Source organism: Mus musculus, chromosome 2 (genome assembly GCF_000001635.26).
Source record: "Mus musculus strain C57BL/6J chromosome 2, GRCm38.p6 C57BL/6J".
NCBI lineage: Eukaryota > Metazoa > Chordata > Mammalia > Rodentia > Muridae > Mus > Mus musculus.
The window spans coordinates 85,073,164-85,095,039 of NC_000068.7; the positions used below are offsets into that span (position 1 = coordinate 85,073,164).

Genomic DNA, 21,876 nt, shown 5'->3' on the forward strand with positions numbered 1-21,876 from the left:
TGAGCTTAGCTTTTCCTCCCTGTGACAAACTATTTAAACACCTCAATGGAAGAACGACATGGCTTCACTCCATCAGGGCTGGGGGTGGGGTGTAGGGGTTAGAGGGCAGGCTAGAACAGAGCAGAGACAATATGGTATCTGGGAAGCAGAGAAACCTTTCGTTTTGGGGCTAGTGGGTTTCTTCTTGCTTTTATTCTACCTGCTCCTCAGGCTGTTGGGTAGTATCGGGGACATTCAGGCTGAATCTTCCCTTTCTGGAAATGCCTCCTTAGACCACAGAGATGTGTGCTGCTAACCTAGGCTCGTCTTGGTCCAATGGACTTAGCAAGCATACTCCAGCTGCCAGGAACTCACTCAGATGTCTGTTAGACACGTCACTCCCCTTCCATTCTCTGAGCCTAGTGTCTCTGCAGGAGGGTATTCCAATTTAAACACCACTACCCCATCTCAGTAGTTTGACACAAAAATATTTATTTCTTGTTTATGGTACAGCCCTGTATGAGTTGGTAGTGGGGTGACCTGCCAAGCATTCAGAGGAGGGAGCAGGGACAGTCTTATATCACTTTGGGCTGCTATAATCCCAAATCCAATAGGCTGAGTGGCTTAGAAATGGGAATTTATTTCTGATCGATTTGTCAGCTGGGATGTCAAATCACAGTGCTGTCAGATTCCATGGCTGGTGAGAAGTTAATTCATGGTGTACAAACAGTTCCTTTTGCACTGTGTCTGCACACAGTGGAAGTGACCAAGCAGCTCCAGGCCTTTGATCATCTACTGATCTCATGGATGATGTCTCTACTCTCCGTCACTTCCCAGAAGAGACCCATTATTCCTCCTATCGTCCACTTGAGGTTAGGATTGCAACAGTCCAGTGACAGGCACTCCAGACCCACATTCCAGCCATCCGAGGTCTTTTCTCAGTATCACTTAATCAGCCATGGATAACAGTACGAGGTGCTGTTTATCCTGGGGTGCATTGCTTTCCAGCTGTGAACCCATGGAACCAGACATTTTATAGGTGTCCTGACTACACTTACAGGACAGTCAAGAGCTGGGCATTCCCAGTCCAAAGGGAGAAGCAGACAAGAAGGCAGGAGTCAAGCATTCTCAGAAGGTCCAAAGTCTTTCACCTGGAAAACAATCTTTGTCTCAAGGCTCTGCCTCTTGGGATCACCAGAGTAGAGGGCACACCTTCTAGAGCTTCTTGGTTGGTGGGCTTGCGCCCAGGGTTGATTTTTGTGGCTCTGTTGATATTGTATGCCTGTAGCTTTCACAGTGGGATGATACGCTAATGGCCCTTCTGTCCTGAGGTCTCATGGAGCCCATGGCTCCACTGGACATGATCTGAGTGGGCTGTGTGACTCTAATTAAGTCTACACCTTCACTGTTCCCTTTCTGGGTCCTGAGACACCCTTGGCCATTCTTTGGCATTCAGGTGAAGGTAGCCATGCCCTGAAGACTTGTTTATCTTGTGTGCCCGCTGAGATGGTACTGTACAGCTAGCTGCCACTGAAGTTGACCACCTACTTGTACTTTCTGTTGTGAGAGCAGCCTTTGTTGTAACAGGGCCTACGGAACTGAACCTGAAGAGACAAGAAGTACAGTGATGAGGAGTGAGTAGAGCCTTGAAGTGGCACTGTATGTATGTCAGTATGCAGTGGGTATGCAGTCACGTCGTGGGCGCTCCTGAACCCTTCCTTAAGAATGGTTCTTTTGCCCAGGCCCTAACATTTTTGGCCTGCTGTGGAAGGCTCAGCCCCTTTCTGAAATGCCACAGGGTAGTTTGTTCCTCACTGTCTAGATGAGTAGCACTTGGCTGGTCTATACTAATGTTCATATGGGATGATCACCTGACCACACTCCTGGTGTTCCCCCTAAACACACTACGCCATTTGTGTGCAGTGGCAGAAACAAGGGAGGGTGAGGAAGGCTTCATTTGGCTCCTGGTTTCAGGTTATAGTCTGTCATACTGCAGAAGGCAAAATGGAGTAGCATGGCCCATGGTGTATGGAGAGTTTGGTGGCAGAGGTCTCATGTAGAATAGACCTGGAAGCAAGGATAGCTAAATCAGGGCCAGGTGCAGGCTCCATCTCTCAGAAGCTCCACGCCTTCAAAAGAAGCCCATAAGCAGGGGTCCAAGTGCTCAAAACTGCATATATGTGGTGGGGTGGGGGTGGGGTGGGGCAGGCACATTTCAGATTAAAACTAACATCTACCTCAAAATCTCACCCTTAAATCCTTTCTATGTTATACTATAAGAATTAAACAAAAGCCAAGTTGTATTTCCAACTCTTTGCTTAGGGGCTCTTCAGCCAAATAACATGTCTTTTCACTTGAGCTTCTGACCAACAGCTGTCAGATGTGGCTCCCACAACTCTCCTCAGGTTTGATTCATTTGCTTGAATGTCTCTCAGAAGTCAGGGGAGGCACTTAACTGGTTTATTATGAAGGATATATGATTATAAAAACCCATCAGTAAAGACGTTTACACTGTGAGATGTGGAGAAGAGGGGGTGTCCCTCTTTGTCCTCTCTGGATGCATCACTGGATTGGCCGGCTTTCTACCGCTATGCCAAATATCTGAGATTAAAACAACAGAAAAGATTTATTTTGGTTCATAGTTCCAGAGATTTCAGCCCATGGTTTTGTTGCTTTAGTGCCTGAGGCCAGGTAATAAATATATCATGGCGTGGGAGGGTAGCAGAGAATAGCCTGTCTCACAGTGGACAGGAAGGAGGAGGGAAGAGGGGAGAGATACAGACAGACAGAGATACATACATACATACATACATCGCATACGCATGCACACATACACACACACACACACACACACACACACACACACACACACACGCACACAGGAGGTGAGGGTAGGTAGTGGTGGAGAATGCACCAGGGACGATATATACCCTTCCAAGGTTTGAACCTAATTGATCTACTTCCTCCAAATAGGCCCCACTTCCAAAAGTTCCAATAGCCCACTGAGCCATGGATACATCAATGAATTAATCTATTGAGGAGCCTAGAGCCTTTATGGTCCAGTCACCTCCAAAAGTCCTGCCTATAATACTGCAGCACTAGGGGCCAGTCCTTCAATGCATGGCTTTTGGAGGTATATCAGATCCAAACCACAACAGTTATCCTCTGGGAACCTCCATGAGTTCTGCTGTCCAGAATCTCCAAACCCTAATTTGGTTTTTATTTTAATGGAGATTTCATTGTATAGACATGATTGCTAACCAACTGGCTGGGGAAAGCTATGCGGACCTCCTCTTCGACATTCCTTCCTTGAAGGGTAATGCATAGGACCGCTGGAGTGAAGTGGGTTTTAGGACCTACAATCAGACAAGGAAAATCAGATTATCCTTTTTATGGCCACTGAAAAGCTTGGAAAGATCAGAATTTCTCCCTAGGGGAGGAAGCTACAAACCAGAAACCATGGTTGAAAACCAAAATACCTTATGTCATAGATCACAAGCTGCCATGGGAAATAATATGAACTAGATCGTGTATGCACAACAGAGCCCAGCTTGGGAAGCTAGAACGCATAAGACAGAGGCACTGAAAATTTTGCATCTGGGGAGGACCTGTTTTGTGGCTCACTTTGTTGTGGTGGTGGTGGTTTAAACTGGAGAGAAATGGGGTTGCTTGCTTTACACATCGTGATTACAGAGCCCTTCCTGAGGGAAATCGGGGCAGGAACTCAAGCAGGAACAGAGGCAGCAACCGTGGAAGAATTTCTGGCTTCTGTATCAAAAGATACTTTCCGACTTGCTCTTCATGGGTTCCTCAGCTTGCTTGCCTTAAAAAAAATAGTTTGATTTATTCCTGGAGAATTTCAAACAGTATATTTTGGTCACTTCCATCCTTTTCCCCAAACTCTTCCCAGATCATCCTCAACCTCTCTACTACCCCCCCCCCCCCAAAAAAAAAAACCAAAGTAAAGCAAAAACAAACAAACAACAACCAAACCAAACCGAGTCTAGTTTTTGCTGGATAACTACTCCTGGGTACGGAGCCTGCCTTCACGTGTGGTTGATACTTCAAGTGTCACTCTATTGAAGAAAGCTAACCTTTCCTCGCCCATTATCGATCAAATTCCAATAGCTCCTTGGGTACAGGTGGGACTTCATGCCTTACACAATGTAGGGATTTTTGCCTACCTTGAGTTTCAAAAGGCCTGTGTACTCTGTCCTACTCTCTGTAAGTTCATATGTGAATCTATGTTTCTTCACAGCCATGGTTGTGGTTTGAATAAAAATGGTCCCCATAGGCCCATAGGGAGTGGCAGTAGTAGGAGGTGTGGTGTTGTTAGAGAAAGTGTGTTACTAGGGGGTGGGCTTTGAGGTCCCAAAAGCTCAAGCTGCACCCAGTGTGGCAGTCTCTCTTCTGCTGCCAGTCGATCAAGGTATAGATCTCTCAGCTCCTCTACCATGTCTGACTGCATGCTGTCATGCTTCCTGCCACAACAAGAATGGATCCAACTCTGGAACTGGAAGCAAGCTCCAATGAAATGTTTTCCTTGTTCTTGGCCTCATTGACATCACTAGATGTAGGCTCCATGTCATGGAGCAGGCCTCCAATATCATGCAGGATATACGTTACCATTCCAAAATGTCCTGGTGAAGAAATATTGGACCATAGCAAGACAGAAAACCAGATGGGCAAACTTTGAACACCATATCTCCATGTCCAATGTCAAAGAGTTCTTCAGATCTCCAACTTCTTTCATCCTCGATGAAAGAAAACTTCTTTCCCAGTAAACCTCTCAGTAAACTTCTTTCTCCTGGGCTTGGTCCACTCCCTGTTAGCAGCTTTCTTCAGCAGGTGACCCATGGCTCTGGCATCTCAAACATCTTGGGGCCACCAAGGCAACTTTAATAGTACAGTTTCTTGTTCCAGTGTCTAGGGTCTACATGTGATTTTCTGAGCTCCTCCAAAGGGCTTGGGTCACTTCTCCAGCTCTGCCTGCTGTATCACTCTAGGCTCTGGTTGACTCCACTCCACTGCTGCTGCTGTTCTTGGTGATTATCCCATGATACTGGCATCTCTAATTTTCTGGAGTGTTCTGCTGCAGCTAGGCTTCACCAATAGCCTCTCATAGGCTCTCTTCATGGTGCCAAGCCTCGACTTCTTTGCATGACCCCTTCAGTCTTGGGACTACAACTGCAACTGAGGCTGCACCTTCACCAATGGCTTTTCCTGGCCTCTCACAGTACCAAGCCACAGCTACTCTCCATGACCCTTTCATGCCTTCAAAACCAGTACCACCTGGGCAAGTCTTACACATTACCAAGTCCAGCTGCAGCACAAGGTACACTCTCAGAAAACACTTCCCAGAAGATTTCACCTCAGTGATGTTGGTCTCTTCTTTTTTTTTTTTTTTTTTTTCCATTTTTTATTAGGTATTTCGCTCATTTACATTTGCAATGCTATACCAAAAGTCCCCCATAGCCACCCACCCCCTCTCCCCTACCCACCCACTCCCCTTTTATGGCCCTGGCGTTCCCCTGTACTGGGGCATATAAAGTTTGCGTGTCCAATGGGCCTCTCTTTCCAGTGATGGCCGACTAGGCCATCTTTTGATGCATATGCAGCTAGAGTCAAGAGCTCCGGGGTACTGGTTAGTTCATAATGTTGTTCCACCTATAGGGTTGCAGATCCCTTTAGCTTCTTTGGTACTTTCTCTAGCTCTTTCATTGGGGGCCATGTGATCCATCCAATAGCCGACTGTGAGCATCCACTTCTATGTTTGCTAGGCCCAGGCATACTCTGACAAGAGACAGCTATATCAGGGTCCTTTCAGCATAATCTTGCTAGTGTATGCAATGGTGTCAGCATTTGGAAGCTGATTATGGGATGGATCCCTGGATATGGTAGTGTCTACATGGTCCATCCTTTTATCTCAACTCCAAACTTTGTCTCTGTAACTCCTTCCAAGGGTGTTTTGCTCCCACTTCTAAGGAGGGGCATAGTGTTCACACTTCAGTCTTCATTTTTCTTGAGTTTCATGTGTTTAGGAAATTGTATCTTATATCTTGGGTATCTTAGGTTTTGGGCTAATATCCACTTATCAGTGAGTACATATTGTGTGAGTTCCTTTGTGAATGTGTTACCTCACTCAGGATGATGCCCTCCAGGTCCATCCATTTGGCCAGGAATTTCATAAATTCATTCTTTTTAATAGCTGAGTAGTACTCCATTGTGTAGATGTACCACATCTTCTGTATCCATTCCTCTGTTGAGGGGCATCTGGGTTCCTTCCAGCTTCTGGCTATTATAAATAAGGCTGCTATGAACATAGTGGAGCATGTGTCCTTCTTACCAGTTGGGGCATCTTCTGGATATATGCCCAGGAGAGGTATTGCTGGATCCTCCGGTAGTACTATATCCAGTTTTCTGAGGAACCGCCAGACTGATCTCCAGAGTGGTTGTACAAGCCTGCAATCCCACCAACAATGGAGGAGTGTTCCTCTTTCTCCACATCCACGCCAGCATCTGCTGTCACCTGAATTTTTGATCTTAGCCATTCTGACTGGTGTGAGGTGGAATCTCAGGGTTGTTTTGATTTGCATTTCCCTGATGATTAAGGATGTTGAGCATTTTTTCAGGTGCTTCTCTGCCATTCGGTATTCCTCAGGTGAGAATTCTTTGTTCAGTTCTGAGCCCCATTTTTTAATGGGGTGATTTGATTTTCTGAAGTCCACCTTCTTGAGTTCTTTATATATGTTGGATATTAGTCCCCTATCTGATTTAGGATAGGTAAAGATCCTTTCCCAATCTGTTGGTGGTCTTTTTGTCCTATTGACGGTGTCTTTTGCCTTGCAGAAACTTTGGAGTTTCATTAGGTCCCATTTGTCAATTCTCGATCTTACAGAGCAAGCCATTGCTGTTCTGTTCAGGAATCTTTCCCCTGTACCCATATCTTCAAGGCTTTTCCCCACTTTCTCCTCTATAAGTTTCAGTGTCTCTGGTTTTATGTGAAGTTCCTTGATCCACTTAGATTTGACCTTAGTACAAGGAGATAAGTATGGATCGATTCGCATTCTTCTACATGATAACAACCAGTTGTGCCAGCACCAATTGTTGAAAATGCTGTCTTTCTTCCACTGGATGGTTTTAGCTCCCTTGTCGAAGATCAAGTGACCATAGGTGTGTGGGTTCATTTCTGGGTCTTCAATTCTATTCCATTGGTCTACTTGTCTGTCTCTATACCAGTACCATGCAGTTTTTATCACAATTGCCCTGTAGTAAAGCTTTAGGTCAGGCATGGTGATTCCACCAGAGGTTCTTTTATCCTTGAGAAGAGTTTTTGCTATCCTAGGTTTTTTGTTATTCCAGATGAATTTGCAAATTGCTCCTTCTAATTCGTTGAAGAATTGAGTTGGAATTTTGATGGGGATTGCATTGAATCTGTAGATTGCTTTTGGCAAGATAGCCATTTTTACAATGTTGATCCTGCCAATCCATGAGCATGGGAGATCTTTCCATCTTCTGAGATCTTCTTTAATTTCTTTCTTCAGAGACTTGAAGTTTTTATCATACAGATCTTTTACTTCCTTAGTTAGAGTCACGCCGAGATATTTTATATTATTTGTGACTATTGAGAACGGTGTTGTTTCCCTAATTTCTTTCTCAGCCTGTTTATTCTTTGTGTAGAGAAAGGCCATTGACTTGTTTGAGTTAATTTTATATCCAGCTACTTCACCAAAGCTGTTTATCAGGTTTAGGAGTTCTCTGGTGGAATTTTTAGGGTCACTTATATATACTATCATATCATCTGCAAAAAGTGATATTTTGACTTCCTCTTTTCCAATTTGTATCCCCTTGATCTCCTTTTGTTGTCGAATTGCTCTGGCTAATACTTCAAGTACTATGTTGAAAAGGTAGGGAGAAAGTGGGCAGCCTTGTCTAGTCCCTGATTTTAGTGGGATTGCTTCCAGCTTCTCTCCATTTACTTTGATGTTGGCTACTGGTTTGCTGTAGATTGCTTTTATTATGTTTAGGTATGGGCCTTGAATTCCTGATCTTTCCAAAACTTTTATCATGAATGGGTGTTGGATCTTGTCAAATGCTTTTTCTGCATCTAACGAGATGATCATGTGGTTTTTGTCTTTGAGTTTGTTTATATAATGGATTACATTGATGGATTTTCGTATATTAAACCATCCCTGCATCCCTGGAATAAAACCTACTTGGTCAGGATGGATGATTTCTTTAATGTGTTCTTGGATTCGGTTAGCGAGAATTTTATTAAGGATTTTTGCATCGATATTCATAAGAGAAATTGGTCTGAAGTTCTCTATCTTTGTTGGATCTTTCTGTGGTTTAGGTATCAGAGTAATAGTGGCTTCATAAAATGAGTTGGGTAGAGTACCTTCTACTTCTATCTTGTGAAATAGTTTGTGCAGAACTGGAATTAGATCTTCTTTGAAGGTCTGATAGAACTCTGCACTAAACCCATCTGGTCCTGGGCTTTTTTTGGTTGGGAGACTATTAATAACTGCTTCTATTTCTTTAGGGGATATGGGACTGTTTAGAAGGTCAACTTGATCCTGATTCAACTTTGGTACCTGGTATCTGTCCAGAAATTTGTCCATTTCATCCAGGTTTTCCAGTTTTGTTGAGTATAAGCTTTTGTAGAAGGATCTGATGGTGTTTTGGATTTCTTCAGGATCTGTTGTTATGTCTCCCTTTTCATTTCTGATTTTGTTGATTAGGATTTTGTCCCTTTGCCCTCTAGTGAGTCTAGCTAAGGGTTTATCTATCTTGTTGATTTTCTCAAAGAACCAACTCCTCGTTTGGTTAATTCTTTGAATAGTTCTTCTTGTTTCCACTTGGTTAATTTCACCCCTGAGTTTGATTATTTCCTGCCGTCTACTCCTCTTGGGTGAATTTGCTTCCTTTTTTTCTAGAGCTTTTAGATGTGTTGTCAAGCTGCTAGTATGTGCTCTCTCCCGTTTCTTCTTGGAGGTACTCAGAGCTATGAGTTTCCCTCTTAGAAATGCTTTCATTGTGTCCCAAAGGTTTGGGTACGTTGTGGCTTCATTTTCATTAAACTCTAAAAAGTCTTTAATTTCTTTCTTTATTCCTTCCTTGACCAAGGTATCATTGAGAAGAGTGTTGTTCATTTTCCACGTGAATGTTGGCTTTCCATTCTTAATGTTGTTATTGAAGATCAGTCTTAGGCCATGGTGGTCTGATAGGATACATGGGACAATTTCAATATTTTTGTATCTGTTGAGGCTTATTTTGTGACCAATTATATGGTCAATTTTGGAGCAGGTCCCGTGAGGTGCTGAGAAGAAGGTATATCCTTTTGTTTTAGGATTAAATATTCTGTAGATATCTGTCAGGTCCATTTGTTTCATAACTTCTGTTAGTTTCACTGTGTCCCTGTTTAGTTTCTGTTTCCACGATCTGTCCATTGATGAAAGTGGTGTGTTGAGGTCTCCCACTATTATTGTGTGAGGTGCAATGTGTGCTTTGAGCTTTACTAAAGTGTCTTTAATGAATGTGGCTGCCCTTGCATTTGGAGCGTAGATATTCAGAATTGAGAGTTCCTCTTGGAGGATTTTACCTTTGATGAGTATGAAGTGTCCCTCCTTGTCTTTTTTGATAACTTTGGGTTGGAAGTCGATTTTATCCGATATTAGAATGGCTACTCCAGCCTGTTTCTTCAGACCATTTGCTTGGAAAATTGTTTTCCAGCCTTTCACTCTGAGGTAGTGTCTGTCTTTTTCCCTGAGATGGGTTTCCTGTAAGCAGCAGAATGTTGGGTCCTGTTTGTGTAGCCAGTCTGTTAGTCTATGTCTTTTTATTGGGGAATTGAGTCCATTGATATTAAGAGATATTAAGGAAAGGTAATTGTTGCTTCCTGTTATTTTTGTTGTTAAAGTTGGCATTCTGTTCTTGTGGTTGTCTTCTTTTAGGTTTGTTGATGGATTATCTTCTTGTTTTTTCTAGGGCGTGGTTCCCGTCCTTGTATTGTTTTTTTTCTGTTATTATCCTTTGAAGGGCTGGATTCGTGGAGAGATAATGGGTGAATTTAGTTTTGTCGTGGAATACTTTGGTTTCTCCATCTATGGTAATTGAGAGTTTGGCTGGGTATAGTAGCCTGGGCTGGCATTTATGTTCTCTTAGTGTCTGTATAACATCTGACCAGGCTCTTCTGGCTTTCATAGTCTCTGGTGAAAAATCTGGTGTAATTCTGATAGGCTTGCCTTTATATGTTACTTGACCTTTTTCCCTTACTGCTTTTAGTATTCTATCTTTATTTAGTGCATTTGGTGTTCTGATTATTATGTGTCGGGAGGAATTTCTTTTCTGGTCCAGTCTATTTGGAGTTCTGTAGGCTTCTTGTATGTTCATGGGCATCTCTTTCTTTAGATTTGGGAAGTTTTCTTCAATAATTTTGTTGAAGATGTTTGCTGGTCCTTTGAGTTGAAAATCTTCATTCTCATCCACTCCTATTATCCGTAGGTTTGGTCTTCTCATTGTGTCCTGGATTTCCTGGATGTTTTGAGTTAGGATCTTTTTGCATTTTCCATTTTCTTTGATTGTTGTGCCGATGTTCTCTATGGAGTCTTCTGCACCTGAGATTCTCTCTTCCATCTCTTGTATTCTGTTGCTGATGCTGGCATCTATGGTTCCAGATTTCTTTCCTAGGGTTTCTATCTCCAGCGTCGCCTCACTTTGGGTTTTCTTTATTGTGTCTACTTCCCTTTTTAGGTCTAGTATGGTTTTGTTCATTTCCATCACCTGTTTGGATGTGTTTTCCTGTTTTTCTATAAGGACTTCTACCTGTTTGGTTGTGTTTTCCTGTTTTTCTTTAAGGACTTGTAACTCTTTAGCAGTGTTTTCCTGTTTTTCTTTAAGGACTTGTAACTCTTTAGCAGTGTTCTCCTGTATTTCTTTAAGTGAGTTGTTGAATTCCTTCTTTATGTCCTCTACCATCATCATGAGATATGCTTTTAAATCCAGGTCTACCTTTTCAGGTGTGTTAGGGTGTCCTGGATTGGGCGAAGTGGGCGTTCTGGGTTCTGATGATGGTGAGTGGTCCTGGCTTCTGTTAGTAGGATTCTTACGTTTACCTTTCGCCATCTGGCAATCTCTGGAGTTAGTTGTTATAGTTGTCTTTGTTAAAAGATTGTTCCTCTGTTGATTTTGTTACCCTCTATCAGCAGGCGTGGGAGACAAGCTCTCTTCTCTGAGTTTCAGTGGTCAGAGCAGTCTCTGTAGGCAAGCTCTCCTCTCTCAGGGAAGGTGTACAGTTATCTGGTGTTTGGACCTCCTCCTGGCTGAAGGTGAAGGCCCAAAACAGAATCTTTCCCAGAAGCTGTGTTGCTTTGGCCAGGAAGGTGGCCAGTTGTCTGGAGTCGAAGATGTCGCAGCCTCAGAAGCTCTGTGGCTCTTGCCGGGAAGGTGGCTGGTTGTCTGGAGCTGAGGATGGTGCCGCCCCAGAATCTCTGCGACTCTCTCGCCCGTCCCAGAAACGGCTGGCACTCTGTATTCCACACGGTCACCCGTGCAGCCTGCCCTCCGCGGAGTCCCGGAGCCAAGAAGGCTCCCGCCGGCGCCTGTGCCACAAACCTCTCAGGCCAGGCAGACCCCCGTGCTCTCACCAGGAAGGTGGCCGGCTGTCTGGAGCTGAAGATGGCGCCGCCCAGAAGCTCTGCGACTCTCTCGCCCGTCCCAGAAACAGCTGGCACTCTGTATTCCACACGGTCACCCGTGCAGCCTGCCCTCCGCGGAGTCCCGGAGCCAAGAAGGCTCCCGCCGGCGCCTGTGCCACAAACCTCTCAGGCCAGGCAGACCCCGTGCTCTCACCAGGAAGGTGGCCGGCTGTCTGGAGCTAAAGATGGCGCCGCCCAGAAGCTCTGCGACTCTCTCGCCCGTCCCAGAAACAGCTGGCACTCTGTATTCCACACGGTCACCCGTGCAGCCTGCCCTCCGCGGAGTCCCGGAGCCAAGAAGGCTCCCGCCGGCGCCTGTGCCACAAACCTCTCAGGCCAGGCAGACCCCCGTGCTCTCACCAGGAAGGTGGCCGGCTGTCTGGAGCTGAAGATGGCGCCGCCCAGAAGCCATGTTGGTCTCTTCTTAATCACCACCAATTTCTTAGCTTTAGCTAACCAGCATCAATTGTCCCAGTAGTCACTTCTATTCTTGACTCTAAAGCTGGAGCCATGTGGCCAAAACTGCAGAGTTCAGATGTTTGTTGGAACTGAAACATGGCCCCCTTGTTCTATTACATTATCACCAGTTTTCTGTTTTCCAACTCCTTCACTGCCTAACCTTGGCTATCCTGGAACTTACTCTGTAGATTGACCTTGAACTCAGATCTGCGCAGCTCTCTTTCCTGAATGCTGGAATTAAATGTGTGTACCACCATGCCTGGACGTAAGCTTTTCTTCACCACTCCCTTAATCTGTTTATCTCCCTGAACTGGAGATAAGGATTCATCTCCTTTCTACTTCTTGGTACCCTTTTAACCATACAGTTTGTATTTTTTCTTTTTAAGTTTGCTATGCTCGATCAGAATGCTATTCATAAGTCTAAATGAGAGAACAAAGTCTCTGCTGGGTTTTTTTTTTGAGACTTCCTTTGCCAATGAAGTTAATACAAATCTCTTTACCTTAGCCTCAGGTAGACGCTTCAGACAAGGGCAAAAGGCAGCTATATTCTTCACCAAAATACCATAAAAACAGTCTCTAGGTCACATATTGAAATTCTTCTCCACTGAAACCTCTTGGGCTAGGTCTGTACAGTTCAAATCACCCTCAGAAACAGTGTCTGTTGCGGGAAATATTAAAAAGGGCGGCAAGTTCCTGCTCTTGACCCAACTACTCTCAACCCTGGCGGTCTCACCAGCCAGTTCTTACCTCGTGGAGACTCTGACTCAGAGCTCCAAAATCTCTCCACTCAGCTTGCTAAGTTCCCACTGGTGGGTCGTTGCCAGCCAGCCCCATGCTTCACCCCCCGGCCCCCCACGGCCTTTGTGGTACACATCTGGCAAACCCACGCTTTGCTGCCCTTGAACCCAGTCAAACTGCTGTGTGAAGGAAAACGCCACACAAATTTAGTTCGGAAACAATGGTAACTCACTTGCTGGGAGCAACAACTAGAATCCTAATCTTGTAAGCCATATTAAATCTAAATCCTCAGGTGGTGAATCCTGGCAGACTCACCATATAAATGGAAGACACTAATAGCTACATCTTGCCCTCTCCCTCTCCCTGTCCAAAAAGCCTGTGATTCACTTCTTGCTTTGTCTCACATAGAAGGAACAAGGCAGCTGCATTTTGGTCCCCTGAAAGAGGACAGAAGCCCTTCAGGAGGGCTCTATTCCTGTGACCTAATCACCTTCCATAAGGTTCCACCTTCTGTTGGCATCACACTGGAGATTTTGACTTCAGCAGATGAATCTCAGTGTAAGGAATGCAAACACTTGGAACTTAGAGACCCAGATTAGACTCCACTGGGCAAGATTCAAATCCTGGCTGTTAGGAACTTCAAGGCCAACTGGGAAAGGTAGTTTCATTATGTGGCTAAGCGCACAGGCTGGCTACTGGTAGAAAAGTCATCCCTCTTGTCAGAGGATTGGTTCCTGGAATAATAGGCTTTGTCTGTTCTCACTAAGCCCCTCCTGTGACTCTACACTGTCAGCGCTCTGTCATCTAGAGCTCTGCTCTAGTCTTTATAGAGTGAACTTTACTCCAGCTTGGTACTTTGAGTCTTGAATCTTGAGCTCCTACCTTGACATCCCTTGAGGATGGACTGTGACCTGTAAACCAAATAAACCCTTCCGTTCCAAGTTTACGTTGGTCAGTGTTTTAATCACAGCAATAGAAAGCAAACTGGGACATATGACTTTATAAAATGTCTCAAAAGTTCCCAGAATCCCTACTTTCAACTTCCTAAAAGCATTGGGTGTTGTTGTTGTTGTTAATTTAAAAAAATGAGTAGTGAGTTTGGTCACAGCACCTTTATACATATGTGCTGCTGCTGTACTTTGTTGTTCTGTGTTCCCCTTCCCTGTCTCTCATCCTTTTTTCCTTGGTGCAGCTGCTTCCCATCTTCCTCTAGTTAGTGTTCCCTCTGGCTTTCCCATTATGTAATCCACTACTTTACTGTCCATCTCTTCTTTCATCCTAATTCTAACTTCATGACCTACATGCATATATATAATGTTGAGTGTATATGTTCATGTATGTGTGTCCAGAAGCGCAGGTGTATATGCATGTGGGAGCCAGAGATTAACATTAGTGACTCTATCAATTGTTCTCCATCTTATAAAAAAGACTTGTTAACTTTATATATATATATGAAAATTTGCCTGCATGTGTATCTGTGCACCATGTGCCTGGTGCTGGAGGAAGTCAGAAGGGATGATAAATCCCTGGAACTATGGTTAAGAATGTTATGAGCTGCTATGTGGGTGCTGGGACTCGAACCCAAGTCTTGTGTAAGAGCAACAAGTGCTTTAAATTGCTGAATTGTCTCTCTAGCCCCCTCTTTATGTTTCGAGACTGGCTTTCTAACTAAACTTGGAGCTCACTGATTCAGGGAGACTTAGCAGGCCAGCTACTCAAAGGATCTTTCTGTCTTGGCTTCTCAAAACTAAGATTACAGATACATACTATTGGAATCAGAACTCAGGTTCTCATGCTATGTGGCAAGCACTTTTACTGACTGAACTAACCATCTCTCCAGTCTGCATGTGTGTGTGTGTATGTATATATATATTCTGCATATGCAAGAAAAGATGTGGTATTTGTCTTTCTGAATCTGGTTTATTTCATATAATACAATGGTTTCCAGTTACAATATATTTCTTTGCAAAAGTTATGATTCAATTTTTCTTTGTGACTGCATAAAATCCTCTTGTGATGTTAGAGACCGCATTTTTCTAAAGCACTGCTCTTTCTCCCCCCACCCCATCTTCTTATATGTGTGTTTGCATGTGTGTATGCATGTTGGGATGTATGAGGAGGCCACATGTGCATGTGTGTTGGTACATGTGCATATGCTCATGTAGACGACTGGGGCTGATGTCAAGAATCTTTTTTACTGTCCTTCTACCGTATTCTTTGAGGCAAGGTATTTCAACCCATTCCTGAGCTTACAAGCTAGTCTTGGTGGCCAGCTTGCCCAGGGAATCCTGTCTCTGCTTTCCAAGGCTGTAATTACAAACATATCCATCAGGCATTTACCTGGGTTTTGGAGTTCCAAACTTCTGTCTTTTTGGTGGCAAGTACTTTAATCTCTGAACTATCTCCCCAATCTTTAAAGAATGAATTTTTTAAAAATTTATTTATTATATGGTACACTATAGCTGTCTGCAGATACCCCAGAAGAGGGCATCAGATGTCACTACAGATGGTTGTGAGCCACCATGTGGTTGCTGGGATTTGAACTCAGGACCTTCAGAAGAGCAATCAGTGCTTTTAACCGCTGAGCCATCTCTCCAGCCCAAGAATGAAATTTTAATCTTCACCGCATATCACTGTCTTCTGGGGTTCTGATTAAAAATGAGCATTCCAGAAGTGGGGAGATGGACTTAGTGGTTAAAATGCTTAAGGAGCCTCAGAATCCTCTTAAATGTCCGGTGAGCTCGGCATCTCACCCGTAATTCTAGTCTGGGAAGGTAGAGACAGAATCCATGAGCAAGCTGATTATACACATGTGCGTATACATACATACATACATACACACACACACACACACACACACACACACACACACAGTGGAAAAAGAACAATGCACTTTCCTTGGCTCTCCCCCAGGAATCCAATATAGGAAGTATGCCCAAGGAGTGTGCATTTGGGGAAGTCTCTAGAGTAGAGGAGAAAGAAGAGCTCTAGCCTCAAAGGGATTGCCTGGCTGCACTCCTGGGTTGGTGTGTGTCAGGGAGCCTCTGAGCCAGTCCTCCCAGGACCTAGTATGGCTGGGCCAGCACAAGCTCTGTCCCATTCTCTTCCACCCCCTCCTCCCTGTACGAGCAGGACTGGCAGGCACCCAAGCCAAACACTTAAGACTCATTAGGGGAACAAATGGAGCCTGGGTCGATCCCAGCGCCAGAGTGGGTACTGGGAGAAAGGCGAGGCAGGAGTCCCTGGAGCAGAGTCTCAAACTTTCTTTCTATATCTGGGGGAATAATGTAGGGCCTTTGTTAGGAGTCAGGGAAAGGACACCAATACACACAGGGCTGTGACATAAAGACAGGTGTCTGTGATGCTGCCGAAAGAATAACGTTACTGTTTTCATGCAGCCCTTTCTCAAACAGTGCCTCGGGTTCTAAGGAGTGGCCTCACAGGGTCTTATGTACTCATACTGGGAGAGACTTTGGGTCATCAGCAGGCTGAACAATCAGAGTTGAGGGTGGCTCTGAAGACAATTTTTAGAGAGTTGAATGAGTTCTGGAAGTCACTGGACCACTTTGAATGCAGCAGCTCAGCATGTTTCTAAAAACAATCAGCCCATCCCCTTCCCTTACCATTTAGAAAGTTGGCTATTCTTCCTTGGGACTCCTGATGGTAGCCCACAGAGGGAACTGGTCCTAATCCCATTACAATTAGAAATGCCTCAAACCTCTCCTCCCTGCCCTCTGCTTCAGAGGCCCTTCCTTGCCGAAGAGAAGACCACACATGTGCGAACTAGGCTGCAGGATGGTGGGAGATGTTTCCAGAACTGACAGGAGCCTCTACTGTTCTCCCACATTCCCAAGATCTAGGAATTGCTCTCTGAACAAGCTAGCTTTGGGGACCTTTGTGGTGGTAGTGGCAGAGTACTGTGGAAACCTGAAGGATTGACACACATTATATGTGGCAATTTCTTTCCTCTAGCATCCTGCCTCTGAGATGTGGTCCAGCTATCAACTATGCCCATACCTTGTTCCTAGAGTTAGTTTAGAAAAGTATGTCCTTCCCCTGGAGAGTTCGGAAGGCATAATGAACAGATCAAAGTTCACAGCCTTGGCAATCCGCTTGGAGCTCAGATTGAAATACGCCTATGCCAGGTGTAGTGGGGCAAGCCTGCATCCTCAGCATTCGGGAGCCAGAGGCTGAAGGGTCAGGTGTTCAAGGTCAGCCATAGTTGATTGAGAGTCTGAGGTCAGTCTGGACTAAATGACTTTTTGCCTCAAAAGACAAAAAAAGCAGGGGCACTAAAGAGATGGCTCAGTGGTTAAGAATGTTTGCTGCTCAATCCTGAGGACAATTGTTCAAACCCATGGGGTGGTGTATAGCCATCCATAATATCCATTTATCAGAGTGGGCTGCCTGGCACCCTCTTCTAGCCTTTGTTCCTGCATGATCATGTAAACAGATAGAATAACTTTTTTGTTAAAGATTTATTATTCTTATTTTATGTCTATGACAGTTTTGTCAGCATGAATGTATGTGTACTGTGTGCCTGCCTGGTACCTGTGGAAGCTGGAAGAGGGTGCTGAGTCCTCTGCAACTGGAATTACAGTTGATTGTAAGCTGCCATGTGGGTGTTGGGAATGGAACCTGAGTCAAGAGTAGCAAGTGCTCTTCAATACTGAGGCATCTCTCCAGCTCAGTAAATAAACCTTTTGTTTGTTTGTTTGTTTGTTTGTTTGTTTGAGGTAGGATGTCACTAAGTACTTTGGCTGTCCTGGAACTCACTATGTGGACCAAGCTGTCTTTGAACTCACAGAGATCCTCCTGCCTCTGCCTCTGGAATGCTGGGATCAAAGGTGTGTACCACCTGGCCCATCAGAGTAAGTTTTTAAAGAAAGAAAGAAAGAAAGAAAAAAAGAAAGAAAGAAAGAACAAAAGAAAGAAAGAACAAAAGAAAGAAAGAAAGAAAGACAGGAAGAAATAAAAAGAAAGAGAGAGAAAGAAAGAAAGAGAGAGAGAAAGAAAGAAAGGAAGGAAGGAAGGAAGGAAGGAAGGAAGGAAGAAGGAAAGGAAACGAAGGGAGCTGGAGAGGTGGCTCAGTGGTTAAGAGCACTGGCTGCACTTACAGAGGACTGGATCAATTCTTAGAGCCCACATAGTGACTTAAGACTGTCTGTGATTTCAGTCTTAGGGGAGCCAATGAACTTTCTAGCTTCCATGAATAGTACACACATGTGATACACATACAGGCAAAGCATACATATAAAATAAAAATGAAGAAAAAAAAAGAAAGGTGTGTATGACCGTATGCACAAGACTTGCACAAGATCGAGCTATCCCAAAATCCCAGCATTGATGGGGCAAGGCTAGCTGAGGTGCTATTGGCAAGGGATGGCTTTTGCAGGAGTAGGAGTCAGTCTGCCTCAAGTAGGTTATCTGTGTTCCAATAGCTAGTCCTAATGCCTTAGTGCTGTTGGCAGCACTAAGCAGACTCAGTATGTTTTTAAAAATAATTCATGAAGCTGGGAGGATAAGTGGTGGTGGGAGGAATAGGAGAGGAGTTGAGAGGATGGGGGTGGATCTAATCAAAATGCATTTATACGCATGTGTGAAATGCTCAAATAATATTAAAAATAGGTAAATAAGCAAGGCATGAAAAGAGTGTTAGTTTGGATTATGTGCGGTCTGAGAGGGGTGAGCACAGGCCCTGAGACAAAGCATTGGCTCATCTTGCCTTTTCTTTGCTCACATAGTGAGGGCCGAGGAACATGTGCAGCCCTCCTGCCTCCATGGCCTATGATACTGAGCATGCTGATGCTTGTGGGGACTGTGGGATGTGATTTTCTTGGGAGCTGATTTAGTTTCTGGTCCCTCAGAGCCAGAGGGTTGGCTTACGTATAAACCCCCTTGGCCCTTTCAGTAGCTGTTCTTACTTCTGCCCTTCTCCTGTTATTCAATGCCCATCAAAGACAGAAAAAATCCTGGCAAGGTTCATAGTCACCCTGTCCCACCCTGGTATGGGTGCCAAGCTCTGGTGGCCAGAGCTGTCTGGATGCAGAGTGAGTCTTAATCGAAGTCCAAGGAATGACTCTAATAATACTTTTTATTTATACAGCACTCTGTCTCCTATGTCCTAACCTCCATTCATTAATTTTTCAAAGCGATATTTATTGACTATTTTTTTCTGGGGATAAACACAAAGCATATTCGTTGTAGACAACTGAGAGAACATGCGGGAGGATAGCTAAGAGAAGATACTGCCTGAGCTGGTGGTGTAGCTCAGTTGGTGGAGTGCTCACCCAACATGCACAAAGTTCTATCCCCGGCATCACTTGGGTGAAGTGGTGCACACCTCCAATCCTAAGACTTGGAAGATGGCGGCAGAAGAAATCTGGATGTCAAGGTCTTCCTTGGTTACAAAGCAAGTCTGAGGCCTGCCTCGGCTTCATGAAGTAGTATCTCAGGAAAAAGAAGAAAATAATCACACGTGTAAATAAACTGGCTGTAACCTCTTTTTAAAAAGAAATATACTTTTATTTTAGACTAGATTTAGATTTACAGAAAAGTTGAAATGACAGTGGGGCATTCTATTCCCTCCTCCAATTTTTTCCTAGTGTTAATATCTTACACTATCATGGTCTGTTTGTTACAAATAAAATTATACCAACACATCATTGTTAACTGAGGTGTGTAATTTGTGTACCGTTCCTTACTCTCTGCCCACTCTCCTTTCAAAAAGAAAGATTCATTTATTTTTCTTTTATGTGCATGGCTGTTCTGCCTCCATGTATGTATGTGCCCCTGGAAGTCAGAAGAAGGCACCAGCTTTACCCAGGGCTAGAAATACTGATGACTGTGAGCCACCAGGTGGATGCTGGGAGCTGAACCTGGACCCTGGAAGGGCAGCTAGTGCTCTTAGATACTGAGACCTCTCTCCAGCCCCACCTAATGTCCTTTAAAAAAATTGTTTCAGGATCCTATCTAAGAGCACATTAGATAAGATGTTGTGTCTCCTTAGGCCTGACAATGACAGGTTCTCAGACTCTCCTTGTTTTTGATGACCACCTTGCAATTGTAGAATGTTTTATTTGAGTTTGTCAGAGATTTTTCTCCTGATTGAACTGGGGTTATGAGTCTTTGGCGTCGGAGGTGAGTTGGCATTCTTGTATCTTTCACATCGAAAGCACTTGCTATCACAGTGATTTATCAGTTGACTTCACTTTAACCAGATGGCCTGTGGACCCGTGGAGTGCTCGCTAATGTTCTCCACTGTGAAGGTATTCTTCCTGTCCCATTCTGTGCAAGTGTGTGTGTGTGTGTGTGTGTGTGTGTGTGTGTGTGTATGTGTGTGAGAGACAGAGACAGAGAGACAGAGATACAGACACAGACACAGAGACAGAGAGAAATAGAGACAGAGAATCTCATGTATCCTAGGTTGCTCTCAAACTGGTTACATAACAGAGCATGACCCTCACCTCCCAAGTGCTTGGATTACAGGTGTTTGCTAGCCAGTTCTTTGGATCAAACCTCATGAGTACTAGGCAAACACTGTATCAACTGAAACTTGGCAGCAGGGACCTTGACCTGCTGAGCCATCATGCTGGCCCCACACTGTACTCTGTGGGACGGAAATTATGAAGGACTAATATTTTCATGCATTTACTTTCAGTTTGAACCTATTCCCCACCCACACCATTCTCCAAAGGAACAAAACCCCACCACACATCTGTTCACCTTAGCAAATATCCATTTTGCTAGTTGCTTGGACCTGGGCTCCAGTCTTCATCCTTTAATCTTATTTCTGGTGGTTACTTTGAATAGACACCTACAGCCAGCCGTTCTAAACGAGACTATGTTTAGCTTTCCTTACTAAAAACAAAGTTACCCAACACTTTCCAGGTCCCAGGCTATGTGCTGTGTGCTTCCTTTCTTTCCATACCATATGTAGTCACATGTGACCCCTGGATGGATGTAGTATTTCTGCCTTCAGGTTGTGGTTGACAACTGTGATGTGTGTAGTGAAGTCAAGTTGTATAGTCTGCTGGACTTCAACCCTGGTCTGTAATCCCAGAGTTTCACACCAAAGCACACTTCAGCAAACAGGTTCAGAGAATCCTAGAGAAGAAGAGTTCCAGGTGCAGATGCAGCTTTGGGTAAACCAAGTCAAGTCTCTGTGCCTTGGTTTTCTGACCCATTTAACGGGGGACGATGGCTTTCCCTCCTCCTAAGGTTGTTAGGAGGCTCACTGGCTCAGTCATGATGAGGAGTGCTATTATTATTCTATTTTTTCATTTGCACTTCTACACAGTAATCTATCCACCATCTGTGTATACTCTCAGGAGCAGTAACACTTGTTCTCAAGCTGTAGACGTTCTTAGCATTTTTTTTTAAACGTGTGCGTCTGAGTGTGTCATGGGCTCTTCTGGCAAGCTGGTAAAATAAAATACCATAAGAAGGATGGTTTACCTAGGAAGAGGAAGGTGATCAGTAGGTGTGTAAGAGGGGGACAAGAAAGAGTAATGGGTGTGTAAATATGGCCAGAATACATTATATGCCTAATGAAAATGTCATAAGGATACCCGTTATTGTATATAGTAAGTATATGTTAACAGAACTGTAACAAATAAGCCAGGCGTGGTGGCGCACACTTTTAATCCCAGCACTTGGGAGGCAGAGGCAGGCGGATTTCTAAGTTCGAGGCCAGCCTGGTCTATAAAGTGAGTTCCAGGACAGCCAGGGCTATACAGAGAAACCCTGTCTCAAAAAACAAAAAACAAAAAAAAGAACTGTAACAAATTAATTATACTGAAAAAGTTCTCAAAATATTAAAGAAATATATTTGTATTTAGCGGTGCATGTAATGCATTCAACAATCAAGTCTAGGGCAAGCGAGACAGCTCAGAGTTACGTGTAAGCCTGCGGCGACCCGAGTTTTATCTGAATCCACGTAAAGGTGAACTGAGAGAAGTAACTCCACTAATTGTCTTCTCTCCTTCTCACGTGTGCCGTGGCT

General features: G+C 44.2%; 1 long non-coding RNA gene across 1 annotated transcript; it reads right to left on the reverse strand.

The window, feature by feature from the left end:
• Positions 1–450: 450 nt before the first annotated feature.
• Positions 451–13,298, reverse strand: 4930443O20Rik (RIKEN cDNA 4930443O20 gene). Its single transcript, NR_040504.1, has 3 exons — positions 13,188–13,298; positions 3,604–3,802; positions 451–1,583 (listed from the first exon to the last, which is right to left on the reverse strand). It is a non-coding gene; the product is annotated as an RIKEN cDNA 4930443O20 gene (long non-coding RNA).
• Positions 13,299–21,876: the final 8,578 nt, after the last annotated feature.